Source organism: Rhipicephalus microplus, unplaced genomic scaffold (assembly GCF_043290135.1).
Source record: "Rhipicephalus microplus isolate Deutch F79 unplaced genomic scaffold, USDA_Rmic scaffold_199, whole genome shotgun sequence".
Lineage (NCBI taxonomy): Eukaryota > Metazoa > Arthropoda > Arachnida > Ixodida > Ixodidae > Rhipicephalus > Rhipicephalus microplus.
In genome coordinates this window covers 160,001-170,000 of record NW_027464770.1, presented here as the reverse complement: position 1 = coordinate 170,000, position 10,000 = coordinate 160,001, and the positions used below count along the sequence as shown (strand labels likewise).

General features: G+C 60.3%; 1 long non-coding RNA gene and 1 other non-coding gene across 2 annotated transcripts in view; one reads left to right on the top strand and one right to left on the bottom strand.

The window, feature by feature from the left end:
- The window catches only part of LOC142791904 (uncharacterized), a 41,101-nt gene that overhangs the window by 5,075 nt on the left and 26,026 nt on the right, over positions 1-10,000 (top strand). The gene's annotated exons all lie outside the window — the stretch shown is intronic.
- Positions 982-2,796, bottom strand: LOC142791939 (small subunit ribosomal RNA). The gene has a single exon (XR_012890521.1). It is a non-coding gene; the product is annotated as a small subunit ribosomal RNA (ribosomal RNA).

Sequence of the window (10,000 nt, the reverse complement as noted above, 5' to 3'; positions counted from 1 at the left end):
GTGCGTTCAATTGTCGGGACGTCCAAGTCCCTCGTTCTTCCGTGCTTCCTCTTTCGGCAAGTCGTTGCGGCACCTTCCCAAAGCGCGCAGACCCGCTAATCGCGACGAGCGCGACGTGGCCGTGCCGCCTTTCCCTCGGCAGCAAGCAAAACGCCTGGCAACGTCGACGCTCCCCTAACCGCGATCTCGCACCGTGTTTCGTGTGGCGAATTCAAAAGCCGGCCGGCGCTGCTGCAACCATTACGGTCGGTACGCATACGCCGCGGAGGGCGGGACGGTCATCGGAGCGTGCGGTTCCTCCATCGAGTACTGCGCACCTCGGCCGTCGCATCGCCGTGCCATGACCGGCCGCGCGTCAACGCGAACCGGTGCCAGCGAGATCCCTCGCCTGCAAGAACCGACCGGCAGCCTCCGTCACCCGAGGACGCGGAGGCGCTTGCCGCGGACGGCGGGACGGTATGCACTGGTGCACAGCGGACCCGTCACATCGCCAGTTCCTTGACCGACCGCCGACGCTTGTGCCGTTCCTCTCGTACTTGGCAGTCGCCGCGCGATTGTCGGGTCTCGTTCTTGCACGCTCGAACGGTCGGGAGGGCACTCGGCTGGCGTTTCGGGAACGCGCAGCCTCGCCTTCTACCGACGTAACCACGACTCGCCGTTCGCGCTCCGCCGCTCCTGTTTACAGTACTAGGCGGTCCCGCAGCGGTCGGGTCGCGCATTTCGAGCGCTTCGAGCCACGGTGCAGTGGCGGGTCGAAAGCCGACCTATGAGTGCGTTGCGCCGTTTGTACCCGCGTCCGCCACCTGGCCGACCGTCCAAGGTCGCGGTGTTGGCGTCCGCTGGGCGCAACAATTTGTCACGGGGTGCCGCTCCACATTCAGGCAGCCCCGTGGGGAAAAGCCGACCCCGCGTCCAAACGGGGTCAGCGGCAGAAAGTGTCGGGCGCAGACGCAGCTGAGGCGCTCACCCTTCACAATCCGTTAATGATCCTTCCGCAGGTTCACCTACGGAAACCTTGTTACGACTTTTACTTCCTCTAAATGATCAAGTTTGGTCATCTTTCCAACAGACCGGCGCAACCGAAAGGCCGCGCCGGACATCGGTCCGAAGACCTCACTAAATCATTCAATCGGTAGTAGCGACGGGCGGTGTGTACAAAGGGCAGGGACGTAATCAACGCGAGCTTATGACTCGCGCTTACTGGGAATTCCTCGTTCAAGGGGAACAATTGCAAGCCCCTATCCCAATCACGAAAGAAGTTCCACGGGTTACCCAGTCTTTTCAGACAGGGATAAAGACACGCTGCTTCCTTCAGTGTAGCGCGCGTGCGGCCCCGGACATCTAAGGGCATCACAGACCTGTTATTGCTCTGTTTCGTGCGGCTAGGAGCCGCTTGTCCCTCTAAGAAGGTTGTAAGGTGCTGGGAACCCCGCACCTATTTAATAGGCTAGAGTCTCGTTCGTTATCGGAATTAACCAGACAAATCGCTCCACCAACTAAGAACGGCCATGCACCACCATCCACCGAATCAAGAAAGAGCTCTCAATCTGTCAATCCTCCCAGTGTCCGGGCCGGGTAAGTTTTCCCGTGTTGAGTCAAATTAAGCCGCAGGCTCCACTCCTGGTGGTGCCCTTCCGTCAATTCCTTTAAGTTTCAGCTTTGCAACCATACTTCCCCCGGAACCCAAATACTTTGGTTTCCCGGAAGCTGCCCGCCGAGTCATTTGAGTAACTCAGGCGGATCGCTGGTTGGCATCGTTTATGGTCAGAACTAGGGCGGTATCTGATCGCCTTCGAACCTCTGACTTTCGTTCTTGATCAATGAAAACATTCTTGGCAAATGCTTTCGCAGTAGTTCGTCTTGCGACGGTCCAAGAATTTCACCTCTAGCGCCGCAATACGAATGCCCCCGTCCGTCCCTCTTAATCATTACCTCGTATTCCAAAAACCAACAGAACAGAAACGAGGTCTTGTTCTATTATTCCATGCAAGTTTATTCAGGCGACTCGCCTGCGTTGAGCACTCTAATTTTTTCAAAGTAAAAGCACCGGCCATCTCGAGGCACACAATGAAGTGCACCAAGAAAGAACCGGCATGATGTTCAGTCCGAGCCGTCGCATCGGGTAGATGCACTACTCGTCTGGAACTGAGATCCAACTACGAGCTTTTTAACCGCAGCAGCTTTAGTATACGCTATTGGAGCTGGAATTACCGCGGCTGCTGGCACCAGACTTGCCCTCCAATTGATCCTCGTTAAAGGATTTAGAGTGTACTCATTTCAATTACGGGGCCTCAAAAGAGTCCCGTATTGTTATTTTTCGTCACTACCTCCCCGTGCCGGGAGTGGGTAATTTGCGCGCCTGCTGCCTTCCTTGGATGTGGTAGCCGTTTCTCAGGCTCCCTCTCCGGAATCGAACCCTGATTCTCCGTTACCCGTAACAACCATGGTAAGCAAGTAACCTACCATCGAAAGTTGATAAGGCAGACACTTGAAAGAAACGTCGCCGGCTCGTGGCCATGCGATCAGCACAAAGTTATCCAGAGTCACCACACAATACGGGCCGAAACCCGATCGATCTTGGTCTAATAAAAGCACCCGTTACCCAAAGGGCTCCAGGCTCACTGCATGTATTAGCTCTAGAATTGCCACAGTTATCCAAGTAGGAAGAAACGATCTAAGGAACCATAACTGATTTAATGAGCCATTCGCGGTTTCGCCTTATTTCGGCATGTACTTAGACATGCATGGCTTAATCTTTGAGACAAGCATATGATTACTGGCAGGATCAACCAGGTAATCGTTCGACTGCGCGTCCGTCCTCGCCCTCGGCGGGCCGGACGCAGTCTGTGTGCGGCGGAGGCCACCTTCAGGCGCCCCAACACGCTTATTTTGCACTCCGAGATGACGGCGTTCGAGCTCGCTACGGCACAACCTTCCCGAAAGACGAGTGGGAGCCGTGCGGCAAGAAGCACGTTCATGCTCGCTCTTTTTCGTTGCATCGACTCGGTCGCGCCGTGCGGGTTGCCCAAGCCCGCTGCACTGTCGGTGGACCGGCCGGAACTAGCAACGGAGCCGAGACTGCAAAGCCGCCAGACGACGGGTCACGCCCGCGTCTTCGGCGCTTTCGCATCTGAATCGCCCGAGGACGACACGGAACACACCTCGATATCGTGGTAAAACGGCACCGTCCGACAACCAGCCCCTAACGCATCAAGCGGATGAGGCTGCAGACGACTGCCGTGGATTCCCCTGGAGCAGACCCGAGGACACGCTTGACGAGGCCGAAGCCCGCCGCATATCAGACACCCGGTCGCTTTCGCGTACGCCGCTCACGAGAACCCCCACATAATAGCAGCGATAAGTACCCAGACCTCCTTGGGCCCTAATACGAGCGTACTCGAGAAAATTTCACCGCGGGTGTGCCCCGAAACGTGTGGCATGTTGAGCGTGCCACAAGTCTACGTCGCTCTCAAACCCGCCGAGGTCGTAGAATTTGCGACCCTACTCACGAAATTCCCACCGAGGATACGGCCGCAAACGTACCGCACCTTGGGTAGGCCACGAGTTTGTGCAACACTACGCTGACGGCACAGCACCGAGGTCGTGCGCGCACGCACGGGAAAATTCCGCCGCGGTTTCTGCCGAAAACGTGAGGCACCACGACTCTCCGCAAGTTCGCGTCGACTGCGAAAGACCGAAGTCGTGAACGACGTGTCCGCTACTCGCCGCCGACACGCTGGACACCAAACGTACAACGACTCGACGGCGTCGTAGAGGCCCACGACGCGGTTTTCCTTAACGACGTCTCGGCGTGGCACCGACAGGTTAGAACGGCCGACCAACGTTCCCTGTCCGCCGTTCGGCTCAGTCGAAGGGCTCGGCGACTTCGGCAACGCTGCGAAGCCGCACGGTGACGCACGCCATGTCCCCATTTTTTTTTTTCTTTCTGCGTCTGCCGGGGTGCCCCTATAATAGCAGCGATAAGCACCCAGACCGCCGTGGGTCGCTCGCCCCGGCTGACGTGGTTTTTCGTACTCCTGCGGCGGTCGCCGTCAAGCACGTCCAAATACGCTACTTTCGTGGGCGCATTCACGCTCTTTCGCTTCGCCGGAGTGCCAGCACTCACTCTGCCAAAAACGGCGAACATCCGAGCGGCGGTTCCCACTTTTGCGTCGGCGTCGCAAACCCCGCCCCGGCAGACGAGGTTTGCCGTACTCGTGCGACGGTGGCCGGCGGGCACGTCGAAAGACGCCGATATCGTGCGCGAATTGGCGCACCTTGGCTTCACCGGAGTGCCGCCACTGACTCCTCCAAAAACGGCGAAGATCCGAGCGGCGCTTCCCACTTTCGCATCGGCGTCCCGAACTCCGCCCCGGCTGACGCGGTTTACCGTACTCGTGCGACGGTCGCCGGCGAGCACGTGGAAAGACGCCGATATCGTGCCCGAATCGGCTCCGTTCGGCTTCGCCGGAGTGCCAGCACTGGCTCGGCGAAAGACGACGAACATCCGAGCGACGGTTCTCACTATTGCGTACGCGTCGCAAACCCCGCCCCGGCAGACGCACTTTGCCGTACTCGTGCGACGGTCGCCGGCGAGCACGTAGAAAGACGCCGATATCGTGCCGGAATCGGCCCCGTTTGGCTTCGCCGGAGTGCCAGCACTCACTCGGCCACAAACGGCGAACATCCGAGCGGCGGTTCCCACTTAGCCGTCGGCGTCCCGAACTCCGCCCCGGCAGACGCGGTTGCCGAGCTCGTGCGACTAGCGACCGCGAAGCCGTCTCGCGACGCCGCTTTCGTGCGCGGCTCCCACTGCGACCTGGGTCACCCGAGGTCGACGAGCAAAAAAGAATGTCGAAAAAAATTTTTTTTTTTTTTGCGTCTGCCGGGGTGCCCCTATAATAGCAGCGATAAGCACCCAGACCGCCATGGGTCGCTCGCCCCGGCTGACGTGGTTTTTCGTTTTCCTGCGGTGGTCGTCGTCAAGCACGTCCAAACACGCCACTTTCGTGGGCGCATTCGCGCTCTTTCGCTTCGCCGGAGTGCCAGCACTCACTCTGCCAAAAACGGCGAACATCCGAGCGGCGGTTCCCACTTTTGCGTCGGCGTCGCAAACCCCGCCCCGGCAGACGAGGTTTGCCGTACTCGTGCGACGGTGGCCGGCGGGCACGTCGAAAGACGCCGATATCGTGCGCGAATTGGCGCACCTTGGCTTCACCGGAGTGCCGCCACTGACTCCTCCAAAAACGGCGAAGATCCGAGCGGCGCTTCCCACTTTCGCATCGGCGTCCCGAACTCCGCCCCGGCTGACGCGGTTTACCGTACTCGTGCGACGGTCGCCGGCGAGCACGTGGAAAGACGCCGATATCGTGCCCGAATCGGCTCCGTTCGGCTTCGCCGGATTGCCAGCACTGGCTCGGCGAAAGACGACGAACATCCGAGCGACGGTTCTCACTATTGCGTACGCGTCGCAAACCCCGCCCCGGCAGACGCACTTTGCCGTACTCGTGCGACGGTCGCCGGCGAGCACGTAGAAAGACGCCGATATCGTGCCGGAATCGGCCCCGTTTGGCTTCGCCGGAGTGCCAGCACTCACTCGGCCACAAACGGCGAACATCCGAGCGGCGGTTCCCACTTAGCCGTCGGCGTCCCGAACTCCGCCCCGGCAGACGCGGTTGCCGAGCTCGTGCGACTAGCGACCGCGAAGCCGTCTCGCGACGCCGCTTTCGTGCGCGGCTCCCACTGCGACCTGGGTCACCCGAGGTCGACGAGCAAAAAAGAATGTCGAAAAAAATTTTTTTTTTTTTTTTTGCGTCTGCCGGGGTGCCCCTATAATAGCAGCGATAAGCACCCAGACCGCCATGGGTCGCTCGCCCCGGCTGACGTGGTTTTTCGTTTTCCTGCGGTGGTCGTCGTCAAGCACGTCCAAACACGCCACTTTCGTGGGCGCATTCGCGCTCTTTCGCTTCGCCGGAGTGCCAGCACTCACTCTGCCAAAAACGGCGAACATCCTAGTGGCGGTTCCCACTTTTGCGTCGGCGTCGCCAACCCCGCCCCGGCATACGCGGTTTGCCGTACTCGTGCGGCGGTGGCCGGCGGGCACGTCGAAAGACACCGATATCGTGCGCGAGTCGATGCTTCTTGGTCTCGCAGGAGGGCCGCCACTCACTCCTGCAAAAACGGCGAAGATCCGAGCGGCGCTTCCCACTTTTTCGTCGGCGTCGCAAACCTCGCCCCGGCAGACGCGCTTTGCCGTACTCGTGCGACGGTCGCCGGCGAGCACGTCGAAATACGCCGATATCGTGCCCGAATCGGCCCCGTTTCGCTTCGCCGGAGTGCCAGCACTCGCTCGGCCAAAGACGACGAACATCCGAGCGACGGTTCCCACTATTGCGTACGCGTCGCGAACCCCGCCCCGGCAGACGCGGTTTGCCGTACTCGTGCGGCGGTGGCCGGCGGGCACGTCGAAAGACGCCGATATCGTGCACGAATTGGCGCTCCTTGGCTTCACCGGAGTGCCAGCACTCACTCGGCCAAAAACGGCGAACATCCGAGCAGCGGTACCCACTTAGCCGTCGGCATCCCGAACTCCGCGCCGGCTGACGCGGTTGCCGAGCTCGTGCGACTAGCGACCGCGAACGCGTCTCGCGACGCCGCTTTCGTGCGCGGCTCCCATTGCGACCTGGGTTACCCGAGCTCGACCAGCAAAAAAGAAGGTCGAAAATTTTTTTTTTTTTTCTGCGTCTGCCGGGGTGCCCCTATAATAGCAGCGATAAGCACCCAGACCGCCGTGTGTCGCTCGCCCCGGCTGACGTGGTTTTTCGTACTCCTGCAGCGGCCGCCGTCACGCACGTCCAAATACGCCACTTTCGTGGGCGCATTCGCGCTCTTTCGCGTCGCCGGAGTGCCAGCACTCACTCTGCCAAAAACGGCCAACATCCGAGCGGCGGTTCCCACTTTTGCGTCGGCGTCGTAAACCCCGCCCCGGCAGACGCGGTTTGCCCTACTCGTGCGACGGTCGCCGGCGAGCGCGTCGAAAGACGCCGATATCGTGCGCTAATTGGCGCTCCTTGGCTTCTCCGGAGTGCCGCCACTCACTCCTCCAAAAACGGCGAAGATCCGAGCGGCGTTCTCCACTTTCGCATCGGCGTCCCGAACTCCGCCCGGGCTGACGCGGTTTACCGTACTCGTGCGACGGTCGCCGGCGGGCACGTCGAAAGACGCCGATATCGTGCCGTAATCGGCCCCGTTTGGCTTCGCCCGTGTGCCAGCACTCACTCGGCCAAAAACGGCGAACATCCGAGCAGCGTTTCCCACTTTCGCATCGGCGTCCCGAAGCCCGCCCCGGCAGACGCGGTTTGCCCTACTCGAGCGACGGTCGCCGGCGATCACGTCGAAAGGCGCCGAATTCGTGCACGAATCGATGCTTCTTGGTCTCGCAGGAGGGCCGCCACTCACTCCTGCAAAAACGGCGAAGATCCGAGTTGCGCTTCCCACTTTTTCGTCGGCGTCCCGAACTACGCCCCGGCTGACGCGGTTTACCGTACTCGTGCGACGGTCGCCGGCGGGCACTTCAAAATACGCCGATTTCGTGGGCGCATTCACGCTGTTTCGCTTCCCCGGAGTGCCAACACTCACTCTGCCGAAAGCGGCGATCATCCGAGCGGCGGTTCCCACTTTTGCGTCGGCTTCGCAAACGGCGCCCCGGCAGACGCGCTCGTGCGACGTACTCGTGCGACGGTCGCCGGCGAGCACGTCGAAAGACGCCGATATCGTGCTCGAATCGACCCCGTTTCGCTTCGCCGGAGTGCTGCCAGTCACGGCGCAGAAAACGGCGAACAAGTGTTTTTTTTTTTTTTTTCCTAGAATTTGTGTTATAGAAGGCACATTTGATATCGGACGATAATTTTCAACTTTATCACGCGCACCGATTTTCGTGTAGAGGTTTGCAAGTTTATGGGAATTTCTCCACTTGGAATAATGCGATTTAGTAGTACTACGAGAACTTCATGGATGTACTCAAGGGTACGGGGCAAGTCAGTTACGTCAACACCTGCAGATTTTTTACACTTCAAACTGAAAATTGTTGGTTGTGAGTCCTCGTGTGATATTAAAGGCCGATTCGCTAACACATAGAACAAAGAAAGAAAGGAAGAAAAAACGCCCGCGCTCGCTCAAGAAACCTGGGTTCGCAACAAGTGGCAACAACAAGCAACCGAGCGAGTGCGCCAAAACCCGTGGCGGCCGAACAAACGCGAAGTCCCAACCGCGTCAGCCGGGGCGGCACGGGACAGGAAAAATCACTTCAGCCGGGGCGGCGGGGCACCGAATAAACCTCGTCACCTCGTCGCAGGATAAAAGAGGAAACAAAAAGTCTAAACAGCGTCTGCTGGAGCGAATGCGTAATAAAACAACAACAACAACAAAAAAAAAAAACACCCGCGCTCAAGAAGTCTGCAATCACCACAAAAGGCGACTGTGACCGAGCAGCGTCAGCCGGGGCCGTGCGGAAACGGAAAAACCGCGACTACCGGGGCGTCGAGGCACCGAAAAATCCACTTCAGCCGCGGCGAAAAAAAAAACAAAAAGAAAGACGGAGGGGGGGGGGGGGGAACCACGTCTGCCGGGGCGAAGGAAAAAAAAAAAAACGCGTCTGCCGGGGCGAGCCCGGGTGCGGCACCACCGGGAAAACTGTGGCAAACAGACATGGCGATCGAGTGAGTGGGCCGCCAGCCAGGCTCAGCCAAAAAGTGCAAAGTCCGAACTGCGTCAGCCGGGGCGGCAAAAACCACGTCAGCCGGGGCGGCGCAAAAAACCGCGTCTGCCGGGGCGGCACGAAACCGCGTCAGCCGGGGCGGCGCGAAAACTGCGTCAGCCGGGGCGAAAGAAAAAAAAAAAAAAAACGCGTCTGCCGGGGCGAGCCCGGGTGCGGCACCACCGGGAAAACTGTGGCAAACAGACATGGCGATCGAGTGAGTGGGCCGCCAGCCAGGCACAGCCGAAAAGTGCAAAGTCCGAACCGTGTCAGCCGGGGCGGCAAAAAACCGCGTCAGCCGGGGCGGCGCAAAAAACCGCGTCTGCCGGGGCGGCACGAAACCGCGTCAGCCGGGGCGGCGCGAAAACTGCGTCAGCCGGGGCGAGCCCGGGTGCGGCACCACCGGGAAAACTGTGGCAAACAGACATGGCGATCGAGTGAGTGGGCCGCCAGCCAGGCTCAGCCAAAAAGTGCCAAGTCCGAACTGCGTCAGCCGGGGCGGCAAAAAACCGCGTCAGCCGGGGCGGCGCAAAAAACCGCGTCTGCCGGGGCGGCGCGAAAACCGCGTCTGCCGGGGCGGCGCGAAAACTGCGTCAGCCGGGGCGAAAGAAAAAAAAAACGCGTCTGCCGGGGCGAGCCCGGGTGCGGCACCACCGGGAAAACTGTGGCAAACAGACATGGCGATCGAGTGAGTGGGCCGCCAGCAAGGCTCAGCCAAAAAGTGCTAAGTCCGAACTGCGTCAGCTGGGGCGGCAAAAAACCGCGTCTGCCGGGGCGGCACGAAACCGCGTCAGCCGGGGCGGCGCGAAAACCGCGTCTGCCGGGGCGGCACGAAACCGCGTCAGCCGGGGCGGCGCGAAAACTGCGTCAGCCGGGGCGAGCCCGGGTGCGGCACCACCGGGAAAACTGTGGCAAACAGACATGGCGATCGAGTGAGTGGGCCGCCAGCCAGGCACAGCCGAAAAGTGCTAAGTCCGAACTGCGTCAGCCGGGGCGGCAAAAACCGCGTCAGCCGGGGCGGCGCGAAAACCGCGTCTGCCGGGGCGGCACGAAACCGCGTCAGCCGGGGCGGCGCGAAAACTGCGTCAGCCGGGGCGAGCCCGGGTGCGGCACCACCGGGAAAACTGTGGCTAACAGACATGGCGATCGAGTGAGTGGGCCACCAGCCAGGCTCAGCCAAAAAGTGCTAAGTCCGAACTGCGTCAGCCGGGGCGGCAAAAACCGCGTCAGCCGGGGCGGCGCAAA